The sequence below is a fragment of the Ooceraea biroi genome, chromosome 14, assembly GCF_003672135.1.
Source record: "Ooceraea biroi isolate clonal line C1 chromosome 14, Obir_v5.4, whole genome shotgun sequence".
NCBI classification, from domain to species: Eukaryota; Metazoa; Arthropoda; class Insecta; order Hymenoptera; family Formicidae; genus Ooceraea; species Ooceraea biroi.
In genome coordinates, this window is record NC_039519.1 from 2,516,682 (window position 1) to 2,543,042 (window position 26,361).

Here is a 26,361-nt window from a genome sequence, read left to right on the forward strand (position 1 = left end):
AAGAGCAGAGACGGAGAACCGAAAAAGTCGGGGAGAGAGATGGGACGGGCGAATGAGTGGGTTGAGTGAGTGAATGACAGACAGACAGCAACCAGACAGGAGACTGACAGCGCGGCGGCGGGCTGACAGCTTGCCACTCTGCCGTGCGTTCGTAACATCAAGTATTACCGGCTACCGTGCGTGTTGATCCTCATACCATTCATCGGCAAAAAGCCGGCGAGCTTCCGATTTTGCCCTGTCTTTTGTCACGCTGCCGCTGACGGGCACCGAGCGTTGTCATTTTCAACGCGATGGCCATTACACACAACGTCCCGTTCGAATTAAAAGAATAACCTGTCAGCTAGACCAGAGTTCCTTTACCTTTCGGGGCATCGGGTCTCGTTAACGCGCTTCCATGAATTTATAACCGCGGAGAAACGTGCGAGAGAGAAAGAGAGCGCGATATACAATGCGCGCGGAAAATATCCGCGTAAGCTTGAGCGGCACATGCTGGCCCGATAATAGACGGTATTTACGCGTCGCGCACGACGGCAAGCGAAGCGGAAAATATTCCGACGAGCACGTCGAGTCACGATCTCCCTGGAATTACCGTATTCTTTTATCGCTCGCCGTCTTTGTTGCAAATAGTAGTGACGGTTCCGAGAAAATGCGAATTATTGTCAAAAGCAAACGCGCAGCCGGGTACGCTTATGACTACAAATTAAGTGTAATTCCGACGGTCGTAACGACGTAACAACAGCTCGCTACATAATTATTCGACGCAATCGTCAGGTCCCCGGAGCGCGGTGCTCCACGTTTGTGAAATTGCGGTTAAATTATAGCCGTACGTCGTTTGACGAATATCACTCACGTGCACGGTGCTAAATACACAGGGCTCTGCACGGCCACGGCTTATCGACGAGGGTGACTCGAGGCGTGGCCGGAGGTGCTGTCGTTTAAGAGCGGGTAGCAGCACGCGGTACATGCCGCAAAAATCATCTTGTGAAATAATATAGCGTAATACCGTAATAGGCAGATACCGCGCGGCTGAGCGTGGTATCACGCATGCTACGTACGAACGCGCCTCTCTCATACACGATGAATACACGGTACAGAGTTTGCTGCAACAGAGATCACTGAGATCTCGTTGTATTTGCGTGATTTTATGCTAAAGAATATTGTACAACTCTTACAATTTATTTCAGAAGTCTAGTGAAGAAAATGTTGGAAGCCTACAAAAGTTGTATCGAGTTTATGGGAGTATCTGCTTAGATTCCTGCGAGAGAACTCATGCGGCATCACTGCAAGTCTGTAAGAGCTAAATGAGCAACCGTAATATTATACTTTTTAATTGACCGTATAAATATGTCAACGCGACAGCTATTTATCAAAGTATATTTCTCGCTATGAAATCTCTCAAGATTCCGACAGTTTCTTGCGACAATCAATGGACTATAAGATTTCATCGCGCATTGATGAGTTGCTCAATTTTTTCGCTTGTAGAGTAGCACTTAATAGCACGCAATAATTTGTAAATTGCACTGATTTTCGATGACAGAACTACATAAATGTCTTTAATATTTGCATTTCGAAAAGAAAAAAAATGTTACATTTGATAAAAAGAGCGGACAGAAATGTTTGTTCGAGGGGTACTTGCCATCGAATTCACACGTATCGAGAAAATTCACAGCAATCTTCTGCGAGATGAAGGTGCGATAAAATTACCGGATGTAAATCGGCCGTTCCTTCTGAACGCTACTTCGCTTTTGCGTTATTACATAAACGAAAAAAGGCGACTGAATTAATGGGAATACAGATTAAAATCGTGCGCTTTATTTTACACGGCGGTTTCGTAATCGTTTCGTGAAATCGTTGTGGGTCGTACTCTTACGTAATTTGCGGGGCGCGCGCGATGGATACCGGACGAGTAAAACGATGTGCTTTCTTGAGCATCGCATGGGGGGGGGGGGGAACTACCGCTACTACAGTTTCGTAGTTATTAATCGGTCGGCGTACTTTGCAACGTACGCGTCATTGTTTCACAATGCGACCGCGACTCGGCCTAAAATGAAACAGTATCAGATTTTGCGAGGTCCCACCGCGCGGAACTTGGAGCGCGAGTGGAAGCGGCAAAAACGGAGCGGACGATCCGCGAAGAGGTCTGCGTTGCTCACTTTGCGCTCGCGTTGCTTGGCCTTCCTGTCGATGCCCCTCCGGTCGTCTCTTTTTCTCTGCCTCTTTCTCTGTGGCTCCCTTCCCTCACCTACGGGGCAGGTGAGCAGTGAGTCCGTGTGGCGCGGGTTACCATTATGTCTACAGCCTTGAATTAAAATGCCATATAATGACACAGCTAGGCGGCCCGTATAATTTATGTCCATAAAAATAAAATCATAATTACAGAGGCGCGGACTGCGAAAAGACGGTAATAATACGGCTGCCCGCTGCGCTCGTTGCGTGTTCCGCGGATATATATCGTGCTGGTTGTTGTTCCTTGTCGCTTGTCATGCGGTGGCGTTGATGCGCCGCAGAAACGCGGCCGCCGATGTCAATCGTCAGGCAGAGCGCAGGCTGACGTCGAGAGCGCGCGCATTTTTGCGGACGCGATCGTTTCCTCGTTAGGAAAGTAATGAGTGCGCTGATGCGAGATGATAGAACGGCGCACGGACAACTGGCAAGAGCAACGATATCGCGTCAGGCTATCTTGTGCGTCCCGCGTAAAGATAATGGCGACAATGAAAAATTATCTCGACGCATTGGAACGAGTGCAATCATTTGCACGCGCGCGCGCTCGCGCGAGGGCAATAATTATTACAAATCATTCCGGTACTAACGAACGTAACGGGAACGAGGCCCCGAGGACAGTATCGCGCAAGACAATCTCGCGAGTCTCGAAACGAATCTTCACGCTTGTCCGCTCGTGATAATGTCGGAGCAAAATGACGCGCGATGAATTACGCGAATACGGGGATACGGGTGTAATTTCAATTGCGCTAATCCTATTCGTCACATGCGGGAGTCCGGCCAGCCGGTATTAAAACTGATAAATGGGGCGAGAAAAATTAATGGCGCCGAAAACACCACTTCGCCGGCATTAATCTTGCGCGGCAAAGTGGCAACCGGGGGGTTTTCCAGGAGCGCGTGCAGAAAGAAATCGTTTCAGCTCCGTTTCTCACCGTCCGCTACGTACGTAGCGCAAATCGTCATGAGACTCTGAAACGCGAACGGAAAGGCGATGTGAGATCGCGTTGATGAATGCCCCCATTACACGAACACCGCTAGTTACTCCTCGGAGATAAACCGCCTTCATTACTCACTTTCTGGCGTGACCTTATTCCCTCCCCCGCTCCCGCTCTGCCGCGCCACGCCGCGCCGCTCCTTCCCGTTTCCTCACCACCTCGCCACCTCGCCACCTCGCCCCGCCCCACCTATTAAACTAATGCGAATTAATAACGGCAGCTTTTTCTACTCAACGGCCGCCTTCTTGCAACAATAACGGCGTTTTAGTACATAATAAATTTGGACTCGGGAAACGTATATAATTGCCACGCGAGAGAGCGTGCGTATCTCGAGCCCGGGTTTAACAGATTGGCTCATTTATCTTCCAACGAGGATTCGCGCGCCGTTAGATATACACTCGCGCAACGAAGCCTTGATGGATTTTCCGTTGCGAAATATCTTTTCCGAATAATAAGCGTCTGCTGGTCCGCTTGTCCCATCAATCGTCGTTTTACCTGGAGGCGGTCGTTGACGGATCGCGAAGTGACAGCGCAGGTGAAGATTTCCGCGTGCTTATCCGCGATCGGTGACGGTGAAAAATTTTTTTTCTTTCTCGCGTTAAATCGCGTGCGCGTACTTTCTCGCGAACGCTTCGTAGGTATAACGCACGTATTTGCCAATATCACGCGGATAAATGCCACGCAATCACATTTAATGAGTCACGTTACTCCCTTAATGAAACCAGTATGCGCTTAATTGGAAATTAAATTAACGAGTATTACGCGCGAATCAAACGGAATGAAGTAAATTCGCTTAAAAGCGAAATCATAATATACGTCCTGTCCAGTGCCGACGTTGATTACGATACGCGAGTTGTCATCTTTTAACTGGAATATCTACTTATGCATATATCTTTCCGCGGGACACTCAACATTTCGCGTGTATTACTTTCTATCATTATGCAAGGAGGCTTGATAAAACGTCTAAACTATAAGATTTATTTTGAAACGTCCAACGTAATAATACGTAAAATATTCAGACTCTCCTTTTTGTCAATTTTAGCAAGTCTGTTTGAAGAAAAAATTTTCAGAATATACGATGTCCATTTGTGGAATGTCATCTTGAAAAATGATGAAAGGGTTGTTTGCAATGCCCGGCCTGTCCCCCGTGGTCCTACGTCACTGGACAGATTCGATATTCCAGGCACGCTCGCGAAAAACAAAACATGAGAGAGAGAGAGAGAATACGTTTCCCGCATATGCGTCTCGCGTGTACTCGTTGGATTCATTTTGGCCGGGGACATTCCGCTGTCAGCGCGGCGTTATCGCGCATCGCCGGGCAGTAAAACGTTTCGGTCGTACGCCGATAAACCATGAATCCGCAATTTACAGGAAACGTGAGTGATTCGTTTGTGCGCCCGCACGTACCGCTAAACGTATAAAACACGAGTACCACGTATAATACGCCGGACAGGGCGAGCGTGTTACGTCGCGCGGACGGACACCGAAACACATTATGCACCGTGGCAATTAAAGGAAATTGCGACTCGCGCGGATACCACACGCTCGCAATTGACATCGTGCGATCGCGCGCCGGCCCGCGTCGACCCGCGTCGACTCGAGTGGAACAAGTTAATTTTACGGCGGCGTAAAAGAAGCGCGGCTGTTTGCATGCACGTCGTAACGACGTCTCGCACATCGCGCTCCGAAACGTTAATACTTTTACCCCCCCCCCTCCCCCTCCCATCCTCCCCCGTGACCCTCCTCCCAACCGTTCCTTCCGACACGGTCATTAAACACGGAACGGGATGGAATAAAATTGCCGTCGTTTCACTGATGACAGGCGATACGTCATTGTAACCGCTTCACAATAGGGGCATTACTCCTCGGGTTCGGGACAATAGTTATCTCTCCACGCCGCGTAAGTGTGTACGTTATTATTCGCACGTGCACATGCATCGACGTCCAGCGGTGACGCCGGCAGTGCGCGCGCGGATTATTTTGTTATATACACCTCGCGAAGAGAAAGCTCGTTCTTCTGGTCCGGTCTATAAAACATCGGACCAGTTGAACAATCTCGAAAATTGCTCGTTGCTCTCATTCAACACTCTTGACGGCAAAAAGACACGGTGATTTTTAACTAGAGGACAAGTCTTCAAGAAAAACGAGCGTCACAAATAAAAATCCCGAGTGAATCACGGTAATTTGTACATGCAAATTTAGCGAACTGAATGTGCCACTGAATTAGTGGCTCACGTCGGCGTCGTCGATCGAACGTGGCAGATTGATAAAAGTCGACTGGAATATCATTTCGTGCATGTAATGAGCAACGAGACGCCGTCGCAATCGTTTTGGCGATGTCAATCTCGGTTTCACATCGAATCGGCATTTTTCTAATACGAATCACACACCGTCGCTTAAATATGGTTTCGCCTACGTCATCTGTCGCGCCATGGTGGCCATTTATAAAAGGCCATATAACGGGGCGTGAATATTCATTGAGTGTCATAACGCTCAGTGAACATCCGTCGCGTGTAATGGATAGTCGGTAATGACGTCTCGTTATGACAACGCATTTGCAGTTAGTGTAGGTGCCTCCGGCGAAGGCGGCCAGGAACTGACATTTCCGACTCGAGAGCCGGTGTAAGGTAATAATTAATCGTTCGCGTTTCTAACTTTTGATTATATCCCATGATTCCGCTGACACTGCTCGAACTAATTACTTAACGAGCATGCTTGATGTACAAGATATATCCAAGAGCAGCCGCGGCAAGATGACAGCCGTATAAATCCTGCCACTTCTCGTTTCCTTAATTTAAGGCGTCACGTCGCGCCGACTCCTCCAAGTCTCCGAGTGGAATATCGACATTCTCCCGCCGGGGCACAAATATACTTGCGATTATGTTAATGCGCCTCTTTATGAGTCACGATACGATAATTGATGTATAATTTTAGCCGCATTATATATTTATTGTAGATTGATCAATTTATGTCATCCATTCACACCGCGGTGAGCTTCAGAGATATCGTAGTCGTTTCGGAGCTCATAAACTTGTTCTTTTATGTAAATCTCGATCTTCCGTTTCTTAATACTTGATAATAAATATGATATAACAGTCCTGTCAAAACGGGCAGAAAACACGTTGAAAGATTTAATCGAGAATATCTTTCTCATAAAACAGGCAACGGAATTTTTCGTCAAGTTTTTAGTCTCCTTCCTAAAAGCAGCGAAAGACACGTTGATGAAAGAAATATTATAATAATAAATGTTGCTGTGTGTGTGTGTGTGTGTGTGTGAGAGAGAGAGAGAGAGGGAGAGACAGAGAGACTCATAAACCCGGTTACGCCAACGCGTGACACGCCACACGGCCAAAAACCATAAAGGACTTATCGTCCGATCCAGCGTAATCACTTTCCCGGCGGGGTTGGAAGTCGCGTCCGCCGCAGTTTCGGGTAGGGGGTGACCGGCGAAGTAAATCAAACTAGAATTACCGCCTGCTTAGCATACGGACCGAAGTCTCCCAGGAACAACGAGCGATGAGGGCTGGCAGAGAGGAGGGAGGGGTGAGCCGGCGACGACCGTGGAAGGCAACCAGAAATAATATCGCCATGAATACAAGAGTGAGCGCCATTACACGTAATTGTGATCTATAGGTGTCATATATTATAGCGTCGACGACGTATAAAGGGCGTTCAGACTCGCACGCGTAAATCCCTGTCTCCCTCTCTCTCCCTGCCTCTCGCCCGTCACCATTTTCCGTTGCTGTGTCCCCGTTGCGGTGGCCGCTCGTTCCCTCAGCCGTGAGTCGTTCGTCCCGCCGCTCGAATCATCCCCCGGTGAAATATTTACGAGCATAATCAGCCCATATACAATAAAGTAACCTCTACCCCCTTTCGTGCTTCAACCCCCCCGAGGAAGCTATCCGCGTCTAGTGCCTTGCACTTTGTGCTCCCTCCGCGCGTGATATCATTTTCACGCATCAAATCCGGGGGTCCACGGATTTAATCGATTGACGCGCGACATTCCGCAAATCCTCCTCCGACGTAAATGTATTATGACGTCCATATGGCACGATTAAATTTCCGAAATAACGGAGGACGACACGTCACAAAATGAACGTTGTAACGTCTCGTATTTTGCACATGTTTGTGATATTTCGATGATCGCGCATGTCGCAAACTTAACGATTTGTTAACGTTTCGGGCTAGCTTGCCAAACGAGATCAATCAACTGTTAGCTACGCCGTTTTACATCCTCGACCGTGCCGCGATGCTATTTTGACAGTTTAAAAATAGCGCGACGACACGGCGTATGTTGACATTGAACAACGATGCTCTTCTGTTCTCTTCTGCTTCGTCCCCTTCGCAAAGCTGAAGACGATATTACGTATTACGTATCGTAGTGATGCATCGTCCCTGCTGTTCGGGGTGCGTCACGCTACGTTCCGCTCGGACCGCTTGCCGCGAATAAAATCATTGTTGGTAAGTGATTAATGATTGCGCTATAAGAGGTCGACCGAGCGCAGTTCCTCGCTATAAACTTTGCGACACTTTCGCGCTGTTCACGTGACCGATAATGTCTTTTAGGATAGGGTCGCATTTGTTCCCGCTTCAGAGATGTCAATGCAATGCCGATATCGGAGCGAATGAAAATTATCCGAGAAAACATTAATGCGCGTGAAATTGGTAAGTCTCTGATAATTGAAGCCGTCGAATGTTATTCATTTTCTTTTATCACGTTTATCACTTTCAAAAGCTGCGATTGACGATAAATTCTTTGAATGCCACAATCATTCACTAGACGTCCGAGTTATTGCTGGTAACAATATTCTTGGATTTATCAAAGAAATATTTCGAGAATTTTTGAATGGCTTTTCGGTAATGAAAATGTGTCCGAAAACTGATTTCCAATTTTGTATCTTTGTTCGGTCGTTTGAAGCATATTTTTCCGTGATAAATCAAATTAATTGTTCGTGTTAGTTCCGTTCTCGTAAAAAAACGGAAAATTTCCGATGTATTGATAGTTTGCGAGCGACAAACACGCCGGCAGTTATGGACGATTCCGACCACACGGGGAAGAGAAACGGCATTAATGATTGAATCGTAGAAGGCTCGCTGATCGTATCTCAGCAACGGCGACTCCAATCTACACAATTTATCAACGGGGTACCGGCTCTCACCCCGCGCTTCTTTCAGATTGATGTTACTATAACAACACGTCAGTTATTCATTGTGCGCCCGGCAGTGCATTAATCAAGCCCTCGCTCTGACATCAAATACAAATGATATTTTATAGCGTCGTAAATCTTCGCTGACTGTCACCGTTCGTGGGCGTTTGCTACGAACGCGTCTCTTGGGAGCCACCCCCTGGTCCCCCCGCTTGCTTCCTGACTCGGTCCTTCTTGCTCCACACCATGCCCCTTTCCGACATCCCGGGGTTTAGCTGTCTGACTCCTGCCTTATCCTGGCAGCTCTATTTAGCCTACTGATTCGTCTTTTCGACTTGCCTGAAGGAAAGGGAAGACGCCCGGTTTCGCATTATTAATCCAGCATCTACCCTTCAATTTCATAAGCGTTATCGCGTGTCTGTTACTGGAGACAAAGCAGAATAAGAAAGGCAATCTGTGTAAACTCCGTACAGGACATGTAATTAGCAATTGTGCTATATTTCAAAAGTTTTTTTTAGATATTACGGTGAAGAAGAGATTTATAACACACGTTAATAATAATGTGAATCAATGCAATAGGATTGCGCAATCTTGATCAAAACGTTCCTTCCCGAAATTAATTTCCCATGAATTATGCAAGAAATGGATAATTAATAAATTAATAAAGATGCAGCAGATGTTTGATGAACTTTTTAATATAATATCGAAAAAAATCCTTAATGTTTCTTTTGCATTATGTAAGACTCCTTGGACGTAAGCGTGCCGCCATCTGCGTTGACGCACGGGAAACGCTTCCTTGGCTGCCGGTAAACTAAACTTTAAACTTTTTTTATTTTACATAAATTACACATACAATATGATATCTTTAAAACCGAGATATTACAATAATGACAGGCACGTTGCATTTATGTTACATTATACATGCAATTAAAATTTGGAATAAATTAAGTAAAATAAAATGTTTTCCAATATCGACACATGAAAATTTCGACTGCATATATGTATATAAGTTGCCATTCTTTAATTACTTGTCATTACGTATCTACAATAAAATTTATGATAATTCTGGTTCTGGACGACACGACAGCATATGATTATAAAGAAAGTTATAAAGAACGGAATAACGATAACAACGCTGTATCCGGGATTACTTTGATAATTCACTGCGAAGCAATAGCCCGGCAAAAGAGGACAAGCGGATGATAAGCCAGCATTAATTGGCCGTTCGGTCGGTGTATACGGTGTAATAACGCGATCTTTGTCAATTGACTGCGCATTTCGGGATCGGGTGAGCAAAATTAACCGCGAGCAAGTCAACTGAAGAGACGAGGGGCACCTGGCTCGAACATCAAATGGATATAACAGCGGCGAGAGAGAGAGAGAGAGAGAGAGAGAGAGAGAGAGAGAGAGAGAGAGAGAGAGCGGAAGAGAGAGGGAGGGAGGCAGCGAGAGTGAAAGGGTGAGGGGGAGGGACTTTGTGGGAGGGGAGATGGTGCCCGCGGGCCATGTCCATCACGTCAGCCGCGGTAATAAGTTTGAAATCCACATCAAGCGATTAATAATGCTCCGGCGAATCGCAAAAAGGTGCTGCACTGCCCCGGTAAGAGAGAAGTTATTAAGCTGGCCCGAGGGCCCACGGGGTTAGCGGCCATGTTTGCTGTCAGTAACAACTCTCCCCGCTTTGCGGCGTTTTGCCGGCGGTACGGCGGGCGCCTTTCGCAAATAATAATTCCGCAGTTTGCCCCCTTGCCCCCGCGTACCCTTCCCGTCCGCGCCCCTTCCCACCCCCCGGCCGACTCTTGCACGGTTCGCCAGAGACCGGCCACCGTTGGAGGCCTGGTCAATTAATTTATCGATGAAACGTTATATCGAGAATTTATTTCATCGGTTGGCGCGACCGCCGTCGGGCTCTTGCGAGTCGCGCAGATTACGGGTGTGCCGGTTTAACGATTATGTCCCGGATACTTAGTGTCCGATAAGTTGCCGGTTTATTGCCAGAAGTTGCGGCGACCGTTCATTTTCGACGAGCGTGCCGCTAAAATCGATCGATGTCGCACCGCGGCGATGATCCCGCAAAATATCTCACCACACACGTCACCTGGTTAGAGGTGTTTCAAGATAAATGCACGAACGCGAGGAATATTCGTATATATATATATATATATATATATATAACTTAACATCGGCGCACGTGGCCGCCGATATTCGTTAGATGTGACAAGCTAATCGCCCCGTTTCACGAGACAATTTGAATAATGCGCCGTATAAATTACGGGCGCGACGCGGAATATAAGGTACGGACAGAAACGTTTCAATAATTCTAATGGCGGCGCGCCGGTGCGTATTATCGTTTCGTACGCGATTTCAGCGAGCCGTTGCGAAATAAATCACAGAACTGACGCTAACGAACGCGCGCCAGGAGGGATCACGTGGTTCCATTCACGTAAAGCGTTTGCCGATAATGACGAAGATATGGTCGGAAGATTTATTAGCAGCCGATGGGTGTGCGTGTGTATAGAAATGAGTGGAAAGCTCGTTAGTCAGGTTTGAGTTAGGTAGTCGATATGGACGTCAGGCGCAATTCGTTTCGTTGCCTAATTATAAAGCTCGAAGCCCTCGGGGCCTCGAGGCGGCGCCGTTTCAACTTGTGAAAAGGAGCCGGGGGTCCCCTGCGCGGATTTTATAAATTGCCCAGGTGGGCTCGACGACGCGGTGCGGCGTAAAAAATTTAATTTGCCCGATAGTTCCCGTAGCGGCAAACGTTATTGTTATTAATGTCCGGCATTAATTAACGGTTCTGGCAGGCGCTCAATATTTCGCGTCGAGATTGCGTCTTTCTCATTAGAACGTTTTCCATCTTTATCTTCCGCGACGATTAGGATTCTTTCCGTGCGCGCGCGCGCGTACACGCGCAAGACTCTAATTATTGCAAGTGCAAGTCAACATAACTTCTCCTCTATGCGTGTTTCTGTATTAAATAACGTACGGATGTAGATGCGATTACTCTTCGTGCAGAAAAAGTAAAATTGTGAATTCTTCGTGAAATAGACACCGCCTTTATAGCGTCCCTTTCCTTGACACATATTTATTTATGCAACCGTATACTGCCAGACACTCGTAACGACCGTCATATATTACACAAGTTGACTAACTGGTCAAGACAACATGACGCGTAAAAAATTTAATTTGTTAGGTAGTAGCTGTCGTTGTCACCGTTATTATTATAAATGCTTCGCCTTAATTAGCCGTACTTCGCAACTCCCAGGGAAAAAAATTTACAACAAGATTGACAAAAAACCCTACATCGTTACTTTCCGTATCTCTACACTGTGACATGATTAATTTGCATCACGTCGGTATGATAATGAGAATCTGCGCGATAACGGAGAGACACGGTCTGCAATAAACAAGTTTGATAATTCTTAATTCTCGCAGAGCAGCAATAAAAGAGGGCAGCTGTTAGGTGCGTCCGTGTGTACGTGCGTACGTACGCGCGTAATTCGGCGTGTGTTCACGCAAAGGCGTAAAGTGTTCGCGCTAGCTGCGCGATTATTATTACAGCGATTTCGCAGTTCGCGTGTGCGCAAGCGAGCGATTCCGCAACTTAAAACGCGCCAGCGATTTTCTCTCCTCTTTCTTTCGCGCTCGATGGAATGATTTACGAGCGTATAATTTATCCCACATTATACTACGCCGCGCGAGAGAACCGCTGATCGTACATACGCGGGGCTATGAAACTCCGCGCACGGTAAACATATGGTAATCAGGCGATTTGACTCATCAAGGCTCGGCTTTGTAAATGGCACGGATGTCCTCTGTAATTTATGTGATGCACGCCGTGTAAGTGCGATCGGCGGAGAACAAGCGAGCGCTCACCTCGACGCACTATCATTAAATTCAATGCGAGCACGGGTTGCGTATCTCTACCTGTCTGCATGCGCATATACACTGGGTGTTCCAATTGTCACTCCTCTTCCTTCATTACAGCCAACGTACGAGCGACAGAAAATGTTCAATTTTTCTAAATCATACGGATGGTTAACGCATTTATTTGGAATTTTTAACGTTAAGTTCTGATTTACAGTTGGAAATCAGCTGTACGGGCAGCGCAGGAAAGATTAATGTAGAAGCTTAATCTTTGCCTCGCATATACTGATGATGTATCTTATGTCGCCATAATGTTAAATAAAGCTGTTGCATGACTTAATATCCTTCTCATTCACAGATTATTAATGTCAATCAATGCAATCGCTTTTCGCACTTGTACGAGTTAAAACTATCAGTCGAAAGAAAATGTGTCTTTATGAACAGAATAGTTAAAATCTCATAAGATATTAAATACGTTTCTTATGCGCGAACAGTTCTCATTAGATTTTTTTTGGCAGCTTTGAGGAATGACGAGGGTGTATTATCTGCGTTTTGCAACACACCAGAGCTATTAAATGACGGGACCCCGCAGCGAGAGTGCAACCATCGCGTCAGCAATGAATATATTATGAATGTAACTTGTCATTAGTCATGTTAATAAAGCAATTATTTTTATTGATAGCCGGTAATAACATAAATTAACCGCATGTGTGAGATAATTGGAGCCTTATAAATATGTAAAAACCCGGGGTTCCAGTGGTATTAATACGAACATTATGTTAATAAGTATATTAAAAAATATGAAATGTCTTCAGATGATAATTTATTGGCATAAATACCGAAACTGTATATTAATGTAATAAAAATTTGATAATTTTATTACGTATACACGATGTATTTTAATTGCATTGTGTAATGTAGCAGCGTAAAGCGCTGACAGGATGAAATTAACGTTTGACATATTTAACATATTTTATTAGACGAAATGTGTCCTTTACAACAAAATTTAATTTTTTTTATTAAATAGATATTTAAGTTTTTAAAATTATATTGAATAATAAAGAGGAGAAAGTTCTAAAAGAACAAGCAGAATAAAAGTGTTGTGTGTTGATCGTACAAAAGTTCATCGTACAATAAAATTAAACATTTTATATTATATGCGATATTTCCGTTTGTAGATAACTGTTTACTTCGAGTAAGTCAATATACGTATACATTGCGTATGTCTACCATCTGATGGTAAAATAAAATGCAGATACAGGAATAGAAATTAACAATTTTTCAAAAATGTCTATAATAAAGATTTGTTCCTCTACAAAATGCATTATACTTATCATCCTCTTTTCCATAAAAAAGGAAGTAAGAATAAACATATATGTTTTTCTGTTATATAATAACAAATAAAAACTACATTCAAGCGAATATATAAATGATTATTCATATATATAAATGATTATTTGTCGGTCTTTTATCGATGTTTGGTTTCATATATTTTATTCATTCACATACGCATGCATCAACGGTAGGTATAGAAAGCGTGATCCTAAACGTGTAATCAGCTACCGGTCTGAAAGTGGAAACAAATTGTTATGTTGGCAGATGATCACGCACAAATCATTTGTATTGGAAAAATTTATTCAAAAATATAATAATATTTTTTTACATTGTAATATAAAATCTGTCTGTAATAATACAGAGATTAAAAAATTAATTCATTAATTATGCTTTCACGCATAAACATGTAAGGAAAAAGAGAGAGATACGTTCTGAAACAATATAAGTTATATTAGGTTGTTCATTAAGTTCTGCGGTTTTTTTGCCCTAAATTAAAACATAAATCTATTGTACTTACACATTTATTCAATCTAGAATGTATTGTCCATCTTGATCGACCACCTTCTGCCAACGTTTTGGAAGGGACATAATGCCGCGTTTATAGAAGTCGCGCGACTTCTGCGCGAAAAAGTCCTCCAAGTACGTTTGAATATCGTCCACTGAATTAAAGCGCTGCCCGTCGAGATTGTTTTGGGGTGACCAGAACAGATGGTAATCCAACGGCGCAGGGTCTGGGGAGTACGGTGGGTGCTGCATAACTTCCCAGCCAAAGCGCTTCAACTTCTTCTTGGTCACCAAAGCAGTGTGTGGTTTGGCGTTGTCGTGGTGGAAGACAACGCCCTTCCTGTTCGCCAATTCCGGCCGCTTCTCCGCCACTGCCTGCTTCAATTTTTCTAACTGAGCGCAATACTTCTCAGCGTCGATGGTCTGACCGCGCGGAAGCAGCTCGAAGTACAGGACGCCTCGCCAATCCCACCACACACTCAGCATCACTTTTTCGGATGCAAATCCGCTTTGGCAACCGATTGTGACGACTCACCCGGACCGCACCATGACCGCTTGCGTCGAATGTTGTTGTATACTACCCATTTTTCATCTCCCGTGACGACCCGTTTGAGAAAGGTCTCCAGCGAGTTCCATTTCAGCAGGGATTCACAGATCATGACGCGGTCCAAAATGTTCTTTTCGGTGAGCTCGTGAGGGACCCAAACATCTGCTTTTTTCGACATCCCAAGTCGTTTTAATCGCTGCGCAACCGTTGTATGGGCGATGTCGAAGCGCTCCGCGATCTCCCGCGTCGTCAGGTGTCGGTCTACTTTGATTGCGGCCACGATTTGGTCGTCGTCAGTGGTGGATGGACGACCGGAGCGAGCAGCATCGGAGACGTTCACATCTCCGGAACGAAAGCGCGCAAACCAACGCTGACAAGTGTCAGCGCTTATGGCCGAGTCCCCGTACACGCCACATATCTCACGTTGTGCGTTCGTCGCTTTTACTCCTTTGCGGAAGAAAAATAACAAAATGTGACGAAAATGCACCTTTTGATCCTCCAATTTCAATGAATAGCGCGTACACACAACACGTCAAAACACAACAAAGACTCTGGCGAAATGTCAAGCGTTGTCTAACCTGTCACGGAGTATGCGGCAATCCGCGGTTCAGGCGATGCATGCTATCTTTTTCAATGGACAAACGCTATCTATCGAGAAAACCGCAGAACTTAATGAACAACCTAATAATTACGAAAGTATTGAGTAATAACTTTCAATTATTTAAGTGTATGTTGTGATATACATTTATGATGTATTTAAAGTTCACATAATTTACGAATACATATAGCAGCATGATTTGAATGGGATCGTAGGAAAGATTTTTGGAATTGCAATGCTCTTTAACTGACACGAAGTTATCGGTGGTTGCGATAGCACTTTGTTATTTTCCATTAACAAGAAAAATTGAAAGTGTCAAGAGAGAGTTAACGCTCAGCGAGAACGAAACCGCGTGCGCCATTCACCATTATTATCAATTGCATTCCGCAATGAAGCATAGAGAAACTTCTCCGTTGGATTGTCGAATAAACGTTGCTGTTTCATTTATTTCATTCGGCCGTTAGAGAATTACGGCCCACTCCAGTAATTACTATTACTGGATATACGCCGGTTTTATAAGGGTGGAAAAAAGAGGAGCGGACAGACGGACCAGGGGTGGTCGGCGCGCATTTCAATTTGTTGCACAATTTTCTAGAGACGGATGAGTAGAACGATCGGTTTGCGTTTCGCGGACGAGATTACAATCGTGTACAATTTTAATCGCGTCCGCGCACTGCTAATGCTACAAATTACTCTCTATCGAATTTCGACAGAAACAAGTTTGGCAGGATAGAGAACCTCTCGCACACTGGATTAAACAACGGATTATGGAGTTTAATTGCGGCCCTATGATAACTTTTGCGTGACATATAAAATGAGTGCTTGAGAAATTCTTTGCGAATTGAGTTGTCAGGAAACTTGCGTAATTAAATTTCGATGTTAATATGATACACATATTTTCATATATCTTCGGCGCTCAGGTGGTACAAAGAAAGCGGTTAAATTAACCCTCGGACGGTGGATAGCTTGATTGCCGACCGTATAGCGGACAGCGATTTCATACGAAACCGTAATGGAATTTTCTTCTCAGTTTGAATATCGATTTCATTTGCAAGTTTTTTTACAGAGAATATTAACAATACGTTGAGTACACACGAATTAAAGAGAAAAGACAGTTTGGCAGGAATATTTGGCGCGTCTAAATTACATTCTTTAAAAATATCGAGCGCTGTATACATCGCTGTTTCGGAATAATTCCAGGCTATTAAACTTTGATTAAGGTACATAATTGCAACTGATCGTGATAAAAACTGCACGGTTCAGTTGCTGTGAATCGTACTGAATAAATAAATCATGCATGAATATGTATATATTTGAGCATATTCTATTTATATTCTATTTATATTCACGCGATTGTTGCGCGTTCGATTCTTTTTATTTTTGATCACTGCATCTAAAAATGATTTCATCGGTGAAAATGAGCGCAATCATTTTCTAGGCTTACTTGGCTTCGGGAAATGATGAGAGTAATATGAAGTAGATTTTCGCAACTTGCTTTTAAAGAAATATGTTAGTCGACGCTCTCACCATTGCGAAAACTGCGGGACTGCATTTTCCACTACTCAACTGAAAATTCTGTCAAATGTCTTCAACGATCCAAAGAGACAGGAACTATGAGGTAACAAATCAGAAATATGAGGGTAGAGAGAAGACTTTCCATGTCACTCGCTGTGCTCTCAGTAGGAGTAGCCGTATGTGTTCTCGACACTCTGTAAAGTACATATTGTTCTCGGATGCTGTTGACGCGATATAATAAAATGTAGCGAAAATGTTTTCCAGAATTGTGGTACTTAAGAAATATCAACAAAATTAATTGATATTGAATTGTAATTCATTAAATTACGGTTAATGACCTAGCTGTGTAAAAATGTTCTTTCATCATTGTTTTAATCATTATTTTATAAGATATTACGAAATATATTTTTTAGAGCATATTTTACTGTCACATTTCACTTATATGTCTTCTTCTTAGAAAATCTTCTATTCAATAATATAAATATATTCGATCATAACTTTTATGTGATATTGTTGACATTCTCTTTTTTTCATCCTCTTTTTATCATGGTTTCGCAAACTTCTCTCACATAAGCTTTTGCTGGCGAAGAAATAGCATCGCGGATCGTCCATATCTATTTTCATCTCGTCCAAAAATATGTCGGAGATAATTCTTAATATTATGGAATTAACTGAGCTTCTCCCCTAAGAGCTGACGTAAATGTCGCATATCAGGTACTACAAGTCAAAACTTACGTTCGAGCAAACATGCTTTCCTTCTTCCTTCGTATTTTTATGCTAGCTTGTCCTGATCTGCGGCGCGACAGTATCAGCGACTTGTGTGAGAAATTGAACGGACGTATTCTCGCTCGATTTCCCATTATTACTTTACATGCGATGGACGAGAGGTAAGACGGCCGGTAAAGAGAGCCTGTCGAAAGCCGAAAGCATTTTTCCGACGTCTTACGCCTCGAAAAGTTCCCCATCTGTATTTGTCCCGCTATAAATCGCCGATGGTTGCCGCAGCTGTATCTCGCTCACGTTTTGCTTTGAGTAATGCCTTACCGACGTATTCCGGTCGCATGAGAGAGGAAGGAACGCAGCAGGAATCAATTGTGATCATAAACCTCGACATGCAAGCAGACGTTCTGCAGGATTCACTAAAATAAAGCGTTCATGATATATCGAATAAAAATCGCATGTGTGAAGGCAATTTCGGAAGCGCGCGTTCACGTAATGTGAAAAAGCATTGTTCGTCTTATCATCGCGCTTCTGTATGGCTTCGGTTCTCTTTTTTCTGTGCGCGCGCGCGCGGTTTATTCATCCAATATAAAGAACGCATTCAATATATTCACGAGATAAGCATCAGATCGCATTTAATATGGTAGGGCTAATATCGATGATTCCTGAACATAAAAATATTCCGCGTTATTCGTTGATCTTGGGCTCTTGGTTCAATAGCCGATTGGGTCAAAAGCCGATTGTACACTGCAAATACCGGCTTTCAGAAACAGATCATATAAGATAATAAAAGAGTACGAATTGGTCGATAAATCTTCTTGCAGAATTCGTTTAAATAATTTAATAACATGCGTTAACGACATCTTGTAATTCACATAAAGTAATTGTAATATTCCATACTCTATTTTTTGTTGAAGTTTTGTACTATCGATTCTTCACACTATTTTACAATTAGAATCAAACCCGTTTCAAAGATAATACGAGTTGAAAAAATTGATTGAACATTCGGAAGAAAAATATTAAAATGAAGTGTTATCGCGTTATATGGTCCAAATGCGAAAATTGGAACGTCTCAAATGGTGTCGCATCTCATCCCGAAAGTCGCTGACACGGTCCTTCATTCGCGATAGGGTCGAGCTGTCGGATGTCTTCTAGCGTCAGGAACGAAGGTGTATTCCCATTTGAGCTGCTTGGGGCGAGTCCATGTGCTCCGGGCTTGCGTCTATCTGTTGAGATTTCCTGAGCTACGTGATCGGAGTGCGGATAGTACTGTCCGTAAGGAACGTCGGGACATATTCTGACGCAAGCTCGCACGCGTACTTGCGATTTGGACGGGCGTCTTGCAAATTATGTCGAAACGAGAATCGTCTTCATGCTGGTACAACCGATCGAAGTGATTTCATTCATCACTACTCGCCAAAAACATCCTTATAATACATATCTTATTTTTAAAGATAAGCGTTTTTCTCTTAGGAAATCAGGAAGAATTACGCTTAAAATAAGAGAAAGAAAGAGAGATAAATCGTACATAAGCTTCTTGAAAATATAAAAAATAAGAAAAAATTCTATTTATGAATAACATTAAATTGATGGTGATATTCTTTCTGTTCTCTCATTTTTTCAAGTCCATTAATAACGTTATTATTATTTTGTATATTGTTCTATAAACACATGTCATATGACACACTTTAGAAAAATTATTCGAACAAAATATTTTATGCAACTTTCATTTCCTCTTCAGATTTTCTTTCAAGTTTGTAGAAAGTTTATTATTGCTGGTGGTTTTGCACAACTATTGGAATAGAGTCGTGTATAATTTAATTATAGCTGCAATAAGAGAGAAAGGAAATTTTGTTTTACTACTGACAAGCGGTTCGTGATTCGCATATTCACGTAACGAAATGCTATAAAAAGCTTGCGAGTGATTTGTAAGCTGCTCTTGTAAATATTTACTGTTCTAGATAAACATCAACTTCTTTTCCTTACGATATGCATATTATCTAATTTTACAATGCACAATAAAATAAGTTGGTTATTATTTTAACATTTTTTCTTATCTTTATGATTTAAATAAGGTTAAATTTAATATGTACATTAAATTAAAAATATTAACATAGATTGTAGATTTTTTTAGAATTATGATATTTGACTTTACTAATTGATTGAATTAAATAAATTTGAATAATATAACAATATAACAATTAGACAGAAATTTGTTACCAAGCGTAAAAAATTTCGTTTATTACTGTGGTTTAATTAATTTCACTGTTTATTCGGTCTTTTTTATGTTATCATGATTATTGTTTCTAGTAAGGACCAAGCATGCTAGCGATCGCGGTCGCGAAACGAAAGGAGAAAAAACCAATATCGCGCCGCTGGCAGTAAATTTGCTAAATATTTATCGCGACTGTGCACGATGCACGCATGAATACGCACGTATTTCGATCAAAAATTCATGCAGTACGGCACAGTATATTTGCCTTTATAATTCAAACTTCGAAACATTCAATGTGTTTAAGCGCTTTTGATTCAGAACGATACTCGTTTGATTAATCACTTCTGTAAGTGGATCTTTCGCATGTAAACACAATTAATTATAAAACACGTAAGAAAATCTTAAATAGGCATTTTTCACATGTAGATCATATGCTCCGTAGATATTGTCGAAAAAACGATTCGCATCGACGATTATTCTCGCGATCTCTTTTAAACGATCGTAACGAAGGGTTGTTCCGATAAACCAACAAAAGGCCGAGCTCGCGGTGGATTCCTGGGTAAGGTAAGGCGCAGAGCGACACGAGTAGGGCAGGGTTACGGATACGGGGTTACAGCATTACTATCCTGATAATGGAGTGGCGGTCAATGGGGCGATAGATCGCGCCGTGGAGACGGTGCGCCGTAACGCGCGGGAGCCGAGCAAGCTCCCGAGGGAACTTCACGTACTCCCTTGCTATCCTGCCAGTTTCAGGCCACGTATAGCGACCGTCGTCGAAAGACCTCCCTGTCTTTCTCACGGTTGTATCCGATCCCTTTTCTGCATTTCCTCTCTCTCTCTCTCTCTTTCCCGTTTTCTCCTTTTTCGATTCCTATCAGCCGGGTAGACGTTTCCACGCCGAATGCGCGTTCTTGACGTAACGTAGGGTCGCTACCGCTCTCGCAGAGGCTGTCACTGGGAAACTGCAGTGTGCCTGGACGAAAGTGTTTTCCAAAGTCGATGATACTCGTCACGTTTTTCCTGTAGTAGGTACGAACGCGCGACTGTCCAGAAAACTCGGGATTGTTGGCTCGCGCGAGAGCACCTGCTCAAGGAAGGTCCACAAAATACTATCGACCGAGAATTTTTCTTTCTATTATAGCCGTGCCGTGCGTTTCTATTTGTTTATTTTATAAGATTTGTGCGTTGATTGAAATGTGTACATCGTATACGTGTATATATCTCTGTGCTTGTGAAGAGTGTGATAACATTGCAGCATATCCAAACTGCAGTCGTATTTGTTCGATTCGCGATAACAAATCCGTGGAGCAGTGTGTGCGTTACGCCGTCACTGGTTCGGCTGTTGTATCAGTCTACCGCAACTATTCGGCGTCACGACGCTCAATATTGACAAATGATATTATGCGCGTTTGCGATTTCCTCCGTGATTAGAAATTTATGCGAATTTACGCGTCGATTTGATGATTTTTGCGCGTTATGCGAGGAACAATACATAACGTGCACATAAATTCGACATTAAACGATTTACATAACAACGTGCGCACAATAAAAAACAGATATATGCACAATCCATTTGTATGATTGTTTTTCTCGCTTGCACGTTCCTACGAATAAATCATCGGATAGGATATGTATCAATGTAAATGCGCAATTTATTTTTATTGCGTGAGAATGTACGCATCTCAAGGGAACCAAATTGGTCAGATTGAGCAAGCATATTCGCTTGTTATGGGATAAATTGTTTGATATAGAGGAGGGAACTTCTTTATGAAATAAACATGCATACGTCACGCCGCGTAACGTGCATTAATGCTGAGGGGGTGGAGAGCCGCAAGGCTGAAAGGAATAGGCTTGGAAAGCTGTCAAGTGTTGGCTCAGTCAAGCTTTGGCCATTCGCAAAACGTCAATCCTCGTCCTGAAATAACATTGCCACCAAAGTTCTAACTAAACATTACTGTTCTTGTAAGATTCGAAGAAATGACAGAGGAGTGATAAAGTGCTACTTGATTATACGTGCAAGTCTGTAAGTCGGTGTTATTACTTTACCTTAACTTATCTTAAAAATTCATTGTCTCTAAATTTTGTTTGGGACACATTGAACAGGTAATTATAAAATATTTTGCAATGCTGACATAATAATAAATCTCGAGCAACAGGCAGTCAAAAATGCACAAAATTATAAATGTTTTTGGATATATAATATTGCACTCTCTAGAAAAAGTTTTTTTTCCAGAAATCCAGAGATAATATGAAATTGAATCTATATATCGTCATATTATTTGCAATAATAACAACTGCAATATCTATGATACCAGTTAGAGTGCTATGGAAACAAAAGAAAATAAAGACAAGCATGCAGCTTCGTAGACCGAAGTACGCAAATCGATGTCACGATGACACAACTATCATTTCGAAGATTTGCAAGAATCTTTCTCAGATAACGTAAACGTTTCACATGCAAAATAATCAACACAAGCGATACTTGATATCATATGCATGTATTTTCTTACGTGCACAGTATTATTATATATTAGTTTATGATAAATTAATGAAAGCTTTAATAAACTTTTTGGTTCTGCTATTTTAATTTTATTTTTTTCATTACTTAGTGTATTTGTTACGAGACTTTGCTAAGCTATCGATATAAATTGGATTACAATGAGTATTGTATGAGAGCATATTTCCCAACGGTACATATATGTAATAAAATTATACACATATATACAAACAATTATTCAAGCAGATAATTTGGTATGTTATTACGATGGAATCGTTAATCATTTACGTTAAAACGATCACTAGATTACATTAATGTAAAAATGGGGAAAGAATATTACACATTAATATCATCTCTTGTATACACACATACACTTATATTTTTTAATAAAATTAATAACAACGTTTACTTCATATGTTGTTCATATTGTTGTATATACAATATGTTTGAATTATTTAATATAATACGGCGATGCGTGAATAATTTTTCAAGCTTTCTTCAGATCAGAGAGATCGTATTTAGTCAATAAGTCTCATATCTACTCGTAAATCCGAACGCTCAGAATCTGTCATGAAAACGTTCGAACATAAAGTGACTAACTCACTTCGAAAACTGGGTAAATGCCTCATCATATGGAGTCAAAGCAACGCCTTCTGCGGCATGAATATTTACTAGCGGAGGTGATTTTTGTAAGTTCTGAAGGACTACCGAGTTCTGAATGTATCTCAGTTCCTTTCAACGGCAGGCTGTAGCATATTTCAGAGATTTCCGTGGCCCATTTCTACATACCTGTTTCAACGCATTTTATTTCGTACATTAGCATTCGTTCTATTTTCACCGCCATCATTGCGAGTAAGATGTGAGGTTTTTACCGCACTCTTGAAAAATGGAATTTAAGTGAAGAGAGTTATTTTCACGATTAGCATAACAGGTTATTTTAATTCATTACAACGCTAATAAATGTTACTTTTATCAATAAATGTTGCTTTGATCGTCCTCTTTTTAGAATGCAATGTTAATGTGTAGTCATATTAAAAAATTTAAGTTGGAACCTTAATGCAAATAAAATATTAGTTTAAAGCACAATGTATTCATATGTATGTTACGGTATTTTCTTTCATAAATGTTCCCGAAGCAAATAAATGGGCTGGTTTAATATGAATCATCTTGTAACGTCAATGACGTCGCGTTTTACCATGGCGATAGAGGCAGCCCGTTCCACTTTGAAGTGAACTGCGAAACGACATTGGTTACGATCGAAATAAATGGCCTCCGCGATAGAAGATGGAGGAGGAACGTTAACGTGATGGAGGTAGAATTCGTCGTAGTTTTATTCTGATGTTGGGCTCACGTTCAATCGTGCAGGTGGAAAGGGGGTTGCAGGGACGGCGGAGGTGGTTATGGGAGTAGCGGTAAGGCGCTGCAGACTCTCAAAGTCGGTTCGATCTGCCGATTGCTAAAAGAATCAAATCAAGGGCGTGGTTCCCTTGCAAATTTTCTCGCGTTTGTGTCACGCATTCGTTTGATTAGCACACTTTGTCGAGCACAGCAATTTCCGCATACGAGAAGTTTTAGTTTTTTATCTTAATGGAGTCTGCATAAATTCTTACATGTTTATGGCGAAGTAATGTAAGCGATACAATGAAAGTGTGTGGGAAATAACCATAAGACAAGTATATCATATCTCTACTTGCTATTCTTCACTTGATCTGCTTTTCCGCGAAGACACACAATATGATAGAGAACAGGGATAAAAAGTTAGAAGCGTAAATATTTAACGGGGATTCCTCTTATCCCACATGCTTCGGTAATTCCACAATTCTTTGAACTTCTCTTTCAGTATGTACAGATAAAGTCTCATACACACATCGAGAAAGCGTCGTGGAATGTACAATAAAAACAGACACGCGCGGCTATCATGTATGGTATATATACATATATGTATACATATTCTTATTTGATAAGTATGAAAAGAATGTCGTTAAGTGCAATTGTGGGTGAGATAAGATTCGGTATTTCCCGTCCGCACATATATGCGTAATTAAGTGTGAATATGTACATATATGTAGATATACATGTATTGATAAGTATATATAAACGTTATTCGAAGGAGATAACATGATAACTTCTCCAATTTGCAAGTGCGCGCGAGAGAATATACCTTAAGCTTCACAAGGATTCACAAGGAGCAGCCAATGTAAGTATTGAACATGTATCTCTATATTTATATTATATTATGTTTTATTCCTTTTATTAAAAATATTGTTATAGATTATTTGCTATAGATATTTATTGATTATAGATATATAATTTCTATTGGTTCTTATAAAATAGTGATTTTACATAATGTCAACTTTTATTGATAAACGCTATATTATCTTCTTTAACATGTTTTTAATAATGTTTGTTTTATAGAAATTTGTTGAAAATTACTATTTTGAATATTATCGTAAGGACAATGTTAATTTCATATTAAAAAATTTATAAGTTTTAATATATATTTCGTTACAATATGTAAATCTTTAAAATATCATAAGACTTTTATCACAAATGTAAAATGTATATTAAAAGTTTTACAAATTTTATTTTATTTTATTATTTTTAAACATATTAGAGAAAAGATGCTGAACTTTCGTATTAATACGTCATTTAGCTTGATATTTATATCCATGCATATATTTTGGTTTCAAAGATACGGAACGCAACATGAAATTTTACTTGTTCATCGTCACCCTGTTCTTGGCAGCGATGGCGGTTTTCACATACCAACCACCAGTCCAGCGCCCGCCTCCAGGTAGCTGGAAACCATTCCCAACTTTCCCCGGTCAGGGACCTTTTAACCCAAGGATTAAGTTTCCTTACTAGGAGGATAATATAATCAATGTGACTTCAGCTGACATCCATCTGAATTAACATCGTATATCGGGAAATGACAGATCTATGAACAGTTTCATTGTTCACTTAATCTCGTTTACGAATACTGATACGTCAAAAATGTATGATGCATAACGATACTTAAGCGTCTCGTTATAAAAAAATGTACGCGTTATAAAATAAAATAAAATAAAATAAAATAAAGTATTATTTATATATTACGTATTATTGATTGTCATTTAATTTTCTACCTATTATTATTTATCCATGTAGCATCAGACATAAAAAAGTAGCAATTGTAATAATATATCTATCAAGTAAAATTACTAAAAAGAACTAATTTTTGTCCTATTTCACATAAAACTCTATATAAAAATGCAACTTGCATTCCTAACGCGATTTTATATAATTTTTATATTATATTTTATATTTTTTATATGCCTTTGTTATTTCAGTTTTTATTACATTAGAAACGTAACCGCGTAAGATATGCTGGGGCGTTCCTTTCATTCGTATTAACGAATATCCCGCGTAATTTCGTTACCTTCGACTTTTTTTCCAGGATTCGCGACCGTTTTCTGCGATCCTATAAACGAGTGACTCCTCGTTGTCTGTAGATCTGATAACGCTAATTACACTAATACATTACACGAGCGGGAGCCCCGAAATAACGAGTGCGCGCCGCCCAGTTCTCCATGTGCGCCCGGCTGCATTTACCTCTGGCAATGCCTATCGCGTAGGTTGGTAGGTAGACGAGGGTGTCCTAATTACCTACCGCCCGGCGAGACGCCTTCTTGTCCGCATGTAAACACCTTCATTACCACTGAACTGCTCCATAAAATATTTCCCCGTGATAGCTGTTTGGTATAGGTAATAACCCCAATCCATGGAACTCTATAAAATGTCATTCCTTACGGATGCTTAGCGAAAGGTAATTATTGACGGATATATTTGGAGAATATGCTTATTATGTTATTGCGAGCGTAACGAAAACGCTGAACACGATCATTATGGTACAGTAAGAATTTAATATAATACATACGTCTAACGAGTGATATTTCTTCATAAATAATCAAATATTAAAAAAGAAAAAGTATTACTTTCGGTATAACTTTCATTGAAATGCGATAATCAAGTTTGTATCACATTATGAATCTTTTTGCACCACGGAAATGCAATCGGAATGTTATTGGATCGTAAAATATTTATATCTCGTGAATATTGATTCGTCGCCTCATTTATTGAACGAATAATAAATTATTATAATTAGTAACGTGATTGGACATATTGCAATTTGTTAATATGACTCGACGGTGAATATATTGAA

The 26,361-nt window shown here is 41.4% G+C and overlaps 2 long non-coding RNA genes across 2 annotated transcripts; both read left to right on the forward strand.

The window, feature by feature from the left end:
* Positions 1 to 5,640: 5,640 nt before the first annotated feature.
* On the forward strand, positions 5,641 to 13,549 carry LOC105286614. The gene is made up of 2 exons (XR_895274.3): positions 5,641 to 5,842; positions 12,748 to 13,549. It is a non-coding gene; the product is annotated as an uncharacterized LOC105286614 (long non-coding RNA).
* Positions 13,550 to 21,505: 7,956 nt separating this feature from the next.
* On the forward strand, positions 21,506 to 25,026 carry LOC105286613. Its single transcript, XR_895273.3, has 3 exons — positions 21,506 to 21,686; positions 21,897 to 24,357; positions 24,907 to 25,026. It is a non-coding gene; the product is annotated as an uncharacterized LOC105286613 (long non-coding RNA).
* The last annotated feature ends 1,335 nt before the right edge of the window (positions 25,027 to 26,361 follow it).